The sequence below is a fragment of the Tauraco erythrolophus genome, chromosome 2 (genome assembly GCF_009769465.1).
Source record: "Tauraco erythrolophus isolate bTauEry1 chromosome 2, bTauEry1.pri, whole genome shotgun sequence".
In the NCBI taxonomy this organism is placed as follows: Eukaryota; Metazoa; Chordata; class Aves; order Musophagiformes; family Musophagidae; genus Tauraco; species Tauraco erythrolophus.
The window spans coordinates 96,089,887-96,103,425 of record NC_141466.1 but is presented as its reverse complement, the minus strand read 5'-3'; positions in this window follow the sequence as shown (position 1 = coordinate 96,103,425).

The window sequence follows — 13,539 nt, the reverse complement described above, 5'->3', positions numbered from 1 at the left end:
TATACATGTCTTAAGGCTATGGGCATGAATGTGGATGTACTTTTTAACCTGCCAAACTAAGTTCCGGTTTCTAATTCATGGATAAAGGTAGTCAATATAGCTGATGAAATTTCAGCCCACAGGTGAAAGAAACATTCTTGTTTGTTGTTCAGAAAAACAGCAGATCAGCAAAGTGGATTCAGAGATCTACTTGTGTTTTCCTGATCTCGGAAGAGGATAATTTAAGGATTCCTGGTTTTCAGAATGCTAGGCCAGCTTATATAGTGCACTATAAAATCATATATGAAGTCTTAAAACAGTAATAAAATTGACATTTTTCAAAATACGAGAGGAGAATGCTCCTACAGCAACGCTTTTAAGTGCAGCAAGGGGTTCATACAACAGCACTGCTAGACTGTGCGTTGGTTTTCTTACCACCAGTGTATGTGTCTTGACAGTTTCAAGCAAAACAGTGTTCCTGGTGCCTTCATCACAAATCTCTGAGCAAGAATTACCAGTGCATGCTGGCATAAAAGACTATAATTGGGTGTGTGACCCCATGGTCATTTGATGTTGTCTTTGTTTTAGAAGTATTTGTCTTACTAAACAGTAGTTTCACATGATTTGTCCCTATAAAACCTACCTGTGACATCTTGGTGCCATTGAGAACATGGCAAAACAGCCTCCGGACTTCAGTGAGACCCAAGCTTTGTGCCAGGATGAAATTTTTAGAAGTACCTTCTTGATCTTGTGTGACATTTGCTTCTGTACATCCTGATACTTGGTTCAGCTTGTTCCAGCAGCATGCTGCTTTCAACCCCTTTTACAGCCATTCCTACATGACTAAACAAGTTGATTCAGGAAATGAGAAGGCAGGTCTTTTCAGCTGTCACGGGAGAAATTCAGAAAAATAGGGGGGGGGGGAGGGGAACCCTAACAACTGGACCTGCACCTGTATGATCATTTGAGCAATACTTTTAATTAGTTGTCCACCAGACATTATTTCTGTAAAGAGCATTAGTTTATTCTCTAGAGGGGGAGCTTTATGATCTGTCTAGCCTATTGCATACCACAGAATTTTTCTCCAGCCTTTACATTGTAGTATTTATCCCCCCTGCCTCGGCTTATTTCCCTGTCTGAAAAGAAAAAAAATAGGGCTGATAGTGCTTCTTTCACCCATGCAGATGGTTTGAAAAAAACATAGAATCAAAGAATTGTTTAGGTTGGAAGAGACCTTTAAGATCAAGTCCAACCATTAACCTAACACTGCCAAGTCCACCACTACATCATGTCCCTAAGCGCCATGTCTACACGTCTTTTAAATACCTCCAGGGATGGTGACTCAACCACTTCCCTGAGCAGCCTGTTCCAATGCCTGACAACCCTTCTGGTGAAGAAATTCTTCCTAATATCCAATCTAAACCTCCCCGGCACAACTTGCAGCCATTTCCTCTTGTCCTATCGCTTGTGATTTGGGAGAAGGTACCGATACCCACCTTACTGCAACTTCCTTTCAAGAAGTTGTAGACAGCAATAAGCTCTTCCCTGAGCCTCTTAAGGCTAAACAACTCCAATTCCATCAGCTGCTCCTCATAAGACTTGTGCTCTAGACCCTTCACCAGCTTTCTTGCTCTTCTTTGGACGTGTTCCAGCACTTCAATGTCTTTCTTCTAGTGAGAGGCCCAAAACTGAACACAGTATTTGAGGTGCAGCATCACCAGTGCCAAGTACAGGGCAATGATCACTTCCCTAGTCCTGCTGGCCACACTATTTCTGATACAAGCCAGGATGCTATTGGCCTTCTTGGCCACCTGGGCACACTGCTGGCTCACATTCAGCTGGCTCTCGACCAACACCCCCAGGTCCTTTTCCACCGGCCAGCTTTCCAGTCATTCTTTCCCAAGCCTGTAGTGTTGCATGGGGTTGTTAGGGCACCCAACTTGGTGTTGTCTACACTTACTGAGGGTGCACTTGATCCCCTCATCCAGATCATTGATAAAGATATTAAATGGAACTGGCCTCAGTACAGAACCAGTGTTTGAATGGACCATGTGCTTGCCACTAAAGCCGGCAGCAACTCCCCCGTTGCCAGGCTGGCACTGCAAAACGTGAAGGCTGACCTGTGGTTTTTCAGAAACTGGTAGAGCTAAGCCAAGGTTCAGCCAAGCTTCAACTGGTTGGAGAGCACACGCAGCTGTAGGAAGTAAAATAGGCTTCACTCTTTAGGCCTCCTTTACTCTTTCCATCAGCACCTGCAGAGCTGTCAGGGAAGATGAAGCCCTGGGAAGCATTTATGCTGCGTTTCCAGGCTGGTTTGGGATGCACAGGTAGCCCATGCAGATACGTCAATAGATAGACAGCTGTACTTCCAGCCGCAGAAACGTGTTTGGAAGCGCGGCTGTCAGCAGCCGCCGCAGCTGGTGAGGGGCAGCGGGTGGGAGTGGGTGGGGCTGGAGCGGTGCCCCCGCAGGGGTGGGCCCGCAGCCCGGAGAGGCGGGGGAGAGGCGGGCACGCCTGGCTGGGCAGCGAGAGCGGCCCCGGGTGCCTGAAGCCGGGGTTCAGGTGGGCTCCGGCAGCGGCCGATCGGCAATTCGTGCACGCCGTCCCGCTAAAGCTCCCCAGGGGTCTTGTGAAAGGTGTTGGGCTCACACATCTGGCTGCTTCCCGTTTTTTGGGGGTGTGTGCTGGTCACTCGGGAACTGCGTTGCAGCAGGAGTTTGCTGGAAGACGGCTGAGCCTCCGGCTGCCCGCCTGGAGGTGAAGGAGAGGGTGAGTCCGTGCTCTGTGGAGCATCCAGCCGCACACTGCTGCCTCTGTGCCAGACGAGAGCGTGTGGGACACACGCCATGGGTGCTGTAGCGGTGGGTGTTCCACAAGCCCGTGCGCTTGTGGCACCTGCCAGCGTTTCATTAAAAATCTGGAAGCTGTCCCTAGGAAAGCTAACCAAAAGTAGACAGGATTTGGTAACTCCTGACATGGAGGCATGTTAACTCTTGACCCTGCAACTCCCTACATGCAGGATTCCCCTCCGTGCAGGGCTCTGGCTCCCCTGGGGGGGACGCTCCTGAGCCTTCCTCAGTCACCACCACATCCTCCTCTGGGGCACTGGCACATGTGGCAGGTGACAGTGAAATGCAAATGGTTTTGTTGTTCTGTCCCTACTTCAAAAAATGGTTTTGTTCATGGTCACTAACAAATTCATATGGAAAAATGCAAGGTAGAAATGACTTTTCAAATGCATTACCAAGGAACTGCCATTTTCCTGTGGGAAGAGCTTGTTACTGTTAAGCAAATGAGTGCTAAAGTCAAGCTGGAAAGCTAGTGTGAAAACATTGCTGGAGCTTGGTTTTGCAGGATATATTTATACTGCAAATATTTTATTTCATTTCCTCCATAACTACTTGCAGCACTGTAGTTAAAATCCTCACTGGTGAACCTTCATGAATGTTGCATTTTTCTTAAATTGTAGGAAGATTCTTTAATCCTTAGATTTATACTAGGGACGGAGCTTTTCTTATACCAAACAGTGAGCAGCAGAACAGAAGCACATGTTTAGTATATCTACATGGTTTCAGGTGAAGGCAAACAGGCTGATTGGGTTCACCTGCACTGCAGTGTCCCGATCTCTTTGTTGCACTGGATTTACTCTGGTAGGAATGCTATGGATCCTGTCTTATTTTGAATGTCAAATTGTAATAACAGTTGCAGAAATTGTATGGAGACCACAGTTTCTGTGTTTGTGTGTGTATACACATATTAAAATGTTTGTGTGAGTTTATATATATCTCCATAAGATTAATAGGGGAATTAAAGTAGTATGACTTGCTGCATTTTGTAGCTACAATAAGCAACTTGATTACTTTGTGAACCTTTTGGAATTTTTATCCATGTGTGAAGTGAAAACTTGAGAAAGCCTCTCTCTACATCCTTTCATATCCTAACTTCTAAAAGCAGAGTTAAAACTGCTTCACGAATGTGAAGCACTTATTTGGGCCTCCCTCTAAGAGGAAAGACAGCAAAAATACCTGTTGAATACGAGGTAATGCTAGATACTTCATATGCTGGAGATAAAATGCTAGATGATAACCCTACTCAAGACTGCAAGCTCATATTGATATAGAGCTGTCAGTTCCTTTTGGAGGCTCCTTTATATGTTCAACTTGGGGCAGGCAGGTGATAAAGAAAGAGGTAAAAGATGCTGTAAATACATATATTAGTTTTTCTTGCCTTGGCTTCTTGACCTGTGAGCTTGTGAACTCTAAGGAGTTTACTGAGTCAGTGGGAATCAATTCATAATCCACCAATCCTGTCTCTAAGAGAAATGGTTGTAACTGGTGTCTCCAAACCATCCTATCTGCTTCTAGGGAGTCTGTGGCTGAGAGAGGAGCCGTATGTGTCTGGAGACAGGGTTTTGTCTTTTGAAGGTGCTTTTTTGTAAGTAAGGATTATGGTTTGCAGAGAAATGCTCAAGGAGGATTACTTAATACCCATCTGTGGTATGTTAGACTTTCTTTGGTTTCCTGCACTCAGTACTCATTCACCGAAAAAGTAAAGTAACTCCTGCGAGAGTGGGAAGGGAAGAGAAATTTCAGGCAAGATTGAAGCAATCTTGGATATTAAATATGAGGAGATTGAAGTAAGTGCACCCCTGAAGGGCTCCTGCTGAGACACTAATAGCTGGTCCGCTCACCCGCATTACACTGAATCTCTTCAAGTTTTCTTGCCAAAATAAGTGGTATTTTCAGTTGTACTCCAAGTAAGGAGAAGTCAAAATGTAACCTTAAACCAGTGAGCTTTAGAGCCAGTACTGCAGGGGCTGTGAAGGGCTTTTTCTGCCAAGCAGACGGGTGGGGCATTCAGCAGGAACCACAGACCTGTCAGTAAGTTTGACCTGAGACAATCGGGGCCCCATGGCCAGAGGGAAGGTGTCCATAAAAATTAAGTCCTCAGCAGAGCTGTGTACATCTCCGGGACTTCACTTTCCAAAGGTTTTGGCAACCTCTGTTTTTCAGTGTTGATCTCGTGTGACTCCTGCTCTCTGGAGTTGGCTTTAATTTTTATTCCGATTCTTCTGACACATGGCAGTCAGAAATGGATGAGTTTGGATTCAACTTTTGGTTTCTTCATTACTAGGTACAGCCTCTGATATATTTAATGCTTAATGCATACAGTATGTACAACTGAGGGGCAGTAATGCCGTATTTACTGAGTTACTTGATCACCATTTACCAAGCTACTTCTAATCTACTTTATCAGATGAGATCCCCATCTCATTTCTAGCATAAGCTTTTGCAACTAAGTGGAGCATCTCTGTTTTTTCAGTCTCCCCTAAAGGTTGCAAAAAAATATTTCATGCACTGGAGACCAGTGAAAGTTTCCAGTCCGGTAGTATTTCACTCAATGTAATTATGATAAAATACAGCTGATGTGGAAACTTGGATACAAAGAAGCCCAATTGTCAAAGTCAACATTTTCTGTTTTCCAATGGCATAATAGATTTCCAGTTGTTATTGACAGATTTCACAAGGATATCTCTCATATTCAGAGACAGATTAAGTAATTCTTCATATTGCAGGCATCAGAGCAGCCTTAAAGAGATGCGTGGTCTTTCAGCACAGAGGGAATTATCTGTTAAATTTTGCAGAATAGTTTAGAAAACTTCTGGTGTGAAAGGATACCCTTCTGAGGATCGCTTTGTGTAAAGCACTTTAGACCAATGTTTGTGTGCCTGTAAGCCTTTGAAGCTAGTTTTTCAGACACAGTGTTTACCCAATCTCTTTTATTTTGAGAAATATTGCATAAGCCTTTTACGACATTTCTCCTATAGTTGACACTCATCACTGGCAAATTGCTCTGTGTTTCTCATCCTTCACGTTCTTCTAGGTTTAAAAACAAAACCCAAACAACATAAGCTGTCAACCCAGTCTCTAACTCTTATAGGGAGAGGCATCAAGGTGCCTTGGAGTTCAGCAGGGATTTTCCTGCTGATTCCAAGTGGAGTGTTCTCAGGTGTAATAGTGAGTAGGGTGCCATAAAATTAACTGTAATTGTCTTCTGAGTTTCTTGTCACTGCCTGAAAGGATGCGAAGTCACAACAGATTAATGCCCTGGGATAAAGCCAACCAGTGAAAGGGTTCCGAGAAGGCTGTTTGCAAGTTATAAAAGCCACAGTTTCTAAACTGACTGTAAACTTACAGGGTGGGGGGAGCCAACAAGTTTTGTGGTATAGGAAGGAAAACAGTACATTTCCACTGCAATTTTATCAGCATGACATTTCAATAAAGAACTTACAAAAAAGTATTAAAACCAGATTGAATATGTTAACTTTGAACTATATTTTTCTTATTAATTAATCCAATTTTTTTTTTTTCATGAAAGTAGCTTTAGCGTTTCCCTGGTATTAATATGCAAAGAGGCATGTCCATCAACTGAATGTAAAAAATATATATATAAATGCATCATCTCTATTCTTCCCAAAACCAGAGACTACATGGCAGCCTGTAAGTCTATCCTAATAAGCAGATAACCCTGTGGGGACACACGTAGGGGAAACAGTGATGCTGGGCTGCTGCTGGGTTGCCAGCCATGCGGTTCCCTCTTGGACAATGTGCTGCTTTGTGGAAGCCTCATCTGTTGTTTCAGTTGTTGGAGTTCTCGTTAGTCATATTGGCCGCAGCAGTGGAAGCACTAAAAAAGAAAGAAACAAGAAACCCTGATGTGTGCCATGACTTCTGCTTTGACTCTCGGTGGTTCCTGCTGCTGCTCGACTGGGACAGAGGGATGCTGAGGAGTCTCAGCGGTGCCGGGCAGCAGTTGCTGAGGTGCCTGGGGCCCAGCATTCGTTCCAGGAACACTACGTTTTGTTGACTCCACAATTAAGTGCTATGGGATTTTAATTTGCTATTTACTCATTTTTAATTTCCTTCATTTTTGGCATTCAGACCCAATTTTGACAAAGACATTGCCCCAGGACGAGAACACTTTCCTGGAGCTGAAAGTTCGATTAGCAAAACACTTTGCTAGGATTTCCTTCTTAACCTCAGCTTTTTCCCTAGGGAAGGGGCGGGCTTGCTGTGAGGGCTGTGGCTTGAAAAGTGCACATAGGTTTTGTGGTAACAGGAATCCCCAGGAAGAGCTTTGGCAAGGGGCTTGACTGTGTTGATGTGGTGGTGTTACTCTTAGCTCTTCTGTTTCTAGGTTGGGGAGTGAAATTCATGAGCCTGCTTGTGATCTCAGCCCCTGCAATGAACTGGGAGAATTCATATGTCTCACAGCACAGCAGTGAGGTGTGTTTTCCTAGGGGTCTGCAGCCTTCCCTGTAAAACACCTAAGGTAGCATGTATGTCTGCGCCCTGTGATGTTTTCCCAGTCCATACTCTAACCCTGGCAATGAGCCCGTTTACTGGAGAAGCAGATGTATCCATCCTTAGGAAATGAAGAGACTTATCTGCCCCTAAGTGCCACCATAGCCCTTGGTTTAGGCATAGGAGTACCACCCTGACTTCTTTTATATGTTTGCATTTCTTCGGACGTTACCAGTAGTTTTTAATTTAAGGGATTGTATTTAACAGTTGGTGACTGTGGGTTGGTCCCAAACAAGTTCTTCTTCTAAACTCACCTTGTGTTCGGGTATTGACCACAGCATCATTTACTGATTCCTGAAACACAAGGGAGGAACAATGCAAACATGCATCTGTGTGGAAGATGTTTGGCAAGATAATGTTTTTCTAGGATAATTCCTTATTGTTGAATGATTATTGCCAAGGCTATGTCCAAATTCTTTCCTCTTCCTCCTGCAAAAATATGAAACAGTACTTGTATCTCTTTACACGAAAACTTTCACAGAAAAATTATGGGCAAGTTTTAAGGGGTTTTTTTGTTGTTTTATTTTTTTCTTAACAAGTGCTGGAGAATAAGTAACTTTGTAACATAACTAACTTTGCGTCCAGATTTTTGAGTACATGGGAGTTAGGTGCCTAAATGACTTCTCCGGGATATGGTATTGAAAACTTCAGAACTCCACCCTGTGTTGGAGCAGAAATATGCTGGAAGCATCTGATACTGTTTTGCTCAAGCATAATCCTGAAGTTTTGTCCTGCTAACATAACCCATCTTTGGTTAATATAAGGACGAGTTGAATTTTCTTGCTAACAAACATCCTTTCTCTACTCCCAGAAAACTTAGGCTTTTTTGCAAACATTCAGAACTAAGGAAACTTCAGATGACCTGATTCTGTAGGATTAAATTATTTGTGTGGCTTGTTCTGTGAGAACACCGTTCAGTTCCATTGCAGCAGTAGGCTGCTTGCTAATATCTGTGTGTCTTTTTCCAAACAGTGATAGACATAGATGTAGAGATCAAGCTCATGTTCCAGGCTTTCCTAGACATTTACTCTTTAGATACAAATGCTAAAAGAGCCTAGATCCTGGTGTCACTGCAGCCAAGCAGCCCACGAACTCTCGCTTGGCTTCTCTGTCAGTGCAGGATAGCTCTATAGGTAGCGCCACCAATTCATCATAGGCACTGACAGCAATATAGGGATTTGGGATTAAATTCTCAGTACTATGCTACCTGTGAAACTACACTATATATTCTGTCATGACCAAGGTTATAGCTGGAGAATGAAAAGGAGAGGAATTTGCTAACTAGGATGCAAACTGAAGCTCGCTAGGGGCTTAAACAGTTTACATGATACACCGTTTGAATTGGTGTAAACCCTTCCAGCAAGGAGGCAGTAGGGGATTTACTGAGCTTGGAAATAATTAAAATCATGCTGAAACTTTCCTGACAGGTGCTAAATGTGACATAGTGTGTGGTCTCCCTGAACAGGGTTGGCTTTCCCTGTAAACGGGAAAGTGCAACATCAGATGTTTGAATGCATGCACATGGATAAACAATGCTTTTATGGTGTATTAAGAACAGTTTGGTTTATGGCTCTTCAGATGCATCTTAAAATCTTATTCTATGATGACTTTAGCAGAGCTGTCCGATTTCCAAGACGTGCTTCTAAAGTAGGATGAGGGTTGTACCTGTTTTTTATTAACTATATTACAAGCTAAAAATAAACCAAGTTGCAGACAGCTGACAGCAATGTGGACCCTCAATGTGTTTCATTAAAAATAATTCTTGGGGGCATGGAGGCAGAGATCAAGCTCTTCTTGTCTCCTGGAAGCTGTTTTACTTATCTGGAGGAGGAAAATAATCTGACAGTCTTTGAAATTTACTGATATTCATCAAGATCACTGGACTTTGAATGGAGCTTTGGTCAATTGTGAACTTTAATCCCATGTTTTAGTTTGTTCTTGGAAAAAATAAGGGGCTTCGTCCTGCCTTGCAGGCTGCTGGCAGAGAAGCTTTCTGGTAGTATGTATAAAAGGATCCTGGAGTTCTATGTCGAAATATGATTAACTGCAAGTGCAGAATTATAATGAGGGTGGCCTAATATTTTGGATCAGCATAGGGATGTGGTGATTCTCTCTAATTTGTTATTTAATCACGTCTGAATGCCTTTGTGAAGAATGGACTCAAACTGACTTGGGAGTTAAAGTTTCAATAGAGAAATTCATAGGACCTCTGCAGGAGCACAAGCTAATTTCTGAGCACAGTTTTGGGGCCAGTCTCTTGAAAGAAGCATTATAAAAAAATCTAGCCTGGCCAGCACTAGACAAATGAAGAAAGTTTCTAGAAGAACATTGGGCACTTTTTTAATCTTTACAATGTAAGACTACGCTACTACTGAAACCTATTTCCCCAAGAGTCATATTTCACTGAAGTCTGTCTTTTCTAATAGTACTGCTATTTAGCAGTCAAAACTAAAAAGGCAATAAACCACATGCATTTAAGCCGAAACATGTTGTACCTCTGAACAAATTTGGAGACAATTTTTGTGACACGATTTAATAAAACTTGTTTTGGTGAACATCTGTAAAGAAATGCTTTTGTGCATTGGACAGAAAAAAGCGTCTACAAAATTTGAAGTACAGTTTTGATACCTCTTTTTGATAACTCAACAAAATGTTTCTGGATGCTGGGAAAGGAAGCCTTCTGCAAATGATTTGACCAATAGCTGAGAAAGGATGAGAAAGCAAAGGAAAAACAAACCAAACCAAAAAAAACCCCCAAACAAATGCAAACCAAACACTGGAAATAAAGGTAGAGTTCTAAATTCTAACTATTTTTGAAGTTTTGTTCAGTGGCCTGAATTCCTCTGTCCAGATTTGGATTGACATAAATTGTAATTTATTTTTCCTGTCTTTAAAATTTAATTTTCAATATGCAGTAAATTTAAAAATATGCAGTAAAATGTAATGGCCAGATTAGGGACTTAGGTGTTTGCAAACATGTTGCTCTACAGCTTTTGCTCTCTTATATCCTGACTGCGAAGTTTGACTGAAGACAGGCCATGCATTGACCAACATTGTCTTGATATTTGGAAGCATATGAGAACAGATGACAGTACTTGGGAAGGAATTTCTTTTTAAATACTAGGGGGAAAGTTTAGATTCTTTGATTTATCACCATTAAAATAAACACTGACTTCTGTGCTAAAAATCAGTGAGCAAACAGGGCATTGTTAATTACCCATGTCTTAATATCTAGTGCAAGTATCAAAGACACCGTGGTGCTATTTAGAACTTTAAAAGGATTAAAACTTTTGAAAGGTGAGGGGGATTTTCACCAACGGGTCACACCTGCGTACGCTGGTCCCAGTGGTTCAGGAGCAGTTCTTTGTTAGAGCCTTTGCTTGCGAAGCACCCTGGGCCAGCCCTGCTTGTGCAGGCCAGCAAGCGCCTCGCTCCCGAAGTCAAGTGGAGAATTGCCCCCCCTCTCCGTTTGTGCTGGCCCAGGTCTTCAGGGAGAGCCGGCAGTACATGCGGTTCCTGTTAGTTCAGAAAACAGAAACATCTGGGGAAAGAGGTGAATGATTTACTGGCTGGCTTCAGCAGCAGGAAAGCCTGTGACAGATAGTTCTGGGCAAGTAAATCCTCCCCGTTATGTGCTGAAGCAGGGAGCAAATGCACATAAAACCACATAAAATCCAGCTCAAAGCAGCAAGAGATGGACAGTAATGGCTGTTCTGTATGGCCTTTCCCTCTTTCTGCCTCTGGCGATGCTTCCTAAACATCAGGTAGTTAAACTGGGTTAGACTCGGCAACATGGCCTGGTTAAATCCGTGTGGCGTATTTCCTCAATCCCCGGGGAAACGCGTCCCGCCAGTGTAAGAGTATTGGTTCTTCTAATCGAACTGCACCGCTGAAGATGTTCTGTTAACGTGTCTGTTTCTAATCAGGAAAGACCTAAATATGTCTTTCGCATAGGGCGAGTAGAATGGGAGGGACATGGTGCATCAATAACCTACCCTGTGAGTGTTCAGGATAAGCAGGCTGCTCATGCTCTCTAGTCAGGGGAGATTGGAGGGGAGATGAGATGAATTGCCCTCTGCATGGCCATGCATGTCTGTCTTCATCAATTACAACCAATGGTCTCTAGGGTACCCTGAGGAGCTCTTTTACCTAGGGATGGGGCAAATTAGCATTAGCAGCTGCTCACATTCTTCTTCCTCATTTTCATTCTCCTCCATGTGATGAAACATTTCTTTCTGTTTTCTCTGGCCTGTTTTTTTTAATGTTTCTCCTTCCCTACTGCATTTTCCCTCTCACTTCTCAACTACCCAAATTTTCCCTACACTTATTCATCCACACATGCTGAATCTTCTTTGCTGTTGAGCCTGAAAAACTACTGCTTCTATTAGCATCTGATCGAACTGGATTTCCCCAGAAGACAGGAAGATGCCTATTTAGAAAAAACAAAATAAATGCATGTGACTTGAGTTCCGTGAAATAACCGACTAGAATTCTTTTGACAGCTAACGTTGTGTGTACTTCAGGGAAATATTTGAAGAAAAGAGGGATAACAAATCCTCAAGGAGAAAATCGTTCATAATTATGTGAAGACCTTGACTGTATATGACTGTAAGGATGCAGGAAGTCCTGCTAACTGGATCTTTGCTAGGGAAAACGTTGCAGTCTAATTGGGATACAGCTTGGGAGCTATAAACAGAGCTGAAGAGGTCCAGTCACTTCATTAATTGACTTTTCCTAAACCCTAGAACAAAGCACCTGGTCTCTTGAGAGCAAAAGTTTATCTTTACTACCCAATCCTTCTGTATCTGTTCTGCTTTCACAGTTTCAGCCATTCAGACAATTGATGGAGCATCTATTTATTCCAAGAACTTCCCTAAAGGTTTCTGTTCTGCCATATAGTTTTATGGTTTTACACCCAATGAAAACTACTGTGTGTGCTTAACTCTGGGAACAGGCTAGAGCTATTTGCTCAAGCAGACAAGTTTTAGGGTAAGAGATAGCTTGTGAAGATAAGAAAGGAATCTTTCTGGCTTTCAGAAAAACAAAGATATTTGAAACAATGTATAGTGAATACATTGTCAGCCAAATGCTTTGAATTCTTGCTCTGGTGATGACTTCAAGGAAGTTAGTCAAGGAAATTAGTACCTTATCCTTGAAATGCAGAGGACAATTTGTCAGTGTGCTGTAGATCTGTATGCACAGATGCTAAGGGTCTTAGTCTTAATGCCAGCAGAAGTAGGAATTTCTTTTTGTACAAGGTTTCGGTTCAAGTATAATGTCACTGGAGGATCTGCCTTGTAATTCTCTGGGGAACCTTTGTAATTTAAATATTTATCTGAACCTGATATTTTTCTCCCTCCTTTACAGGAATTCTTCCTTGTTTAATTTTATTAAACATTTTCTGCGGTGTTTCTGGCCAAATCCCACTGGCTGATTCGCCTTCAGCTCACTGCGGCACAAATGCTTGTCACGTACTTGGAAGATGCAGGCTCGGCAGGATGTTAGGCACCTGAGAGAAGGAATGGTCATCCAGAGAAAGCTGCTGGAAGATGCTTCCCTTTTGTTCTTGTGCCACCTGGAAGCGTTTCCCAGAAAGCTTCCCTGCAGGGCATATTGTTCTGGAGTGTAGGTACAGCTCTTCCTCACTTCTGCCAGAAACAGAAAGGTGAATGTAGTTATGTCTTGGAACAAGTTGCAGCACAACACCAAGTCCCAGCAGCTATATACATAAATGAAGGGAAGGTAAAGGAGTTGTCTTACAATGAGACAAAGGTTCATTTAGGAATCTCATTTTTCGTTAGGGTAATTATTGTGAAGGCTGAGTTTAATTTCTGGTGGCACTTCTTTTTACTTGAATGGAGTTATTTAAATTTCCTGAACCACAAAAGATTAATAGCTTCAAAACTGATGATTTTTTCTCTGTAGAGTGAAAAAGTATGATTGAAAATAAGATACACAGTAGAATTAAATTTTTGAACAGCAGCCTGGAAGTTTTTCATGGAGTACAAAGCATAAAACAAGTATGGAGTATTGTTTCATGCTGTTCTGCAGATGATTGCAAATCATACTTGCTTCGTGAAGTCAAAATTTGTCTTAAATCTTGCTTTCTTATGGGGAATGAGAGCGTCTCACATCATAGAGTCATAGAATGGTTAGGGTTGGAAGGGACCTCAAAGATCATCTAGTTCCAACCCCC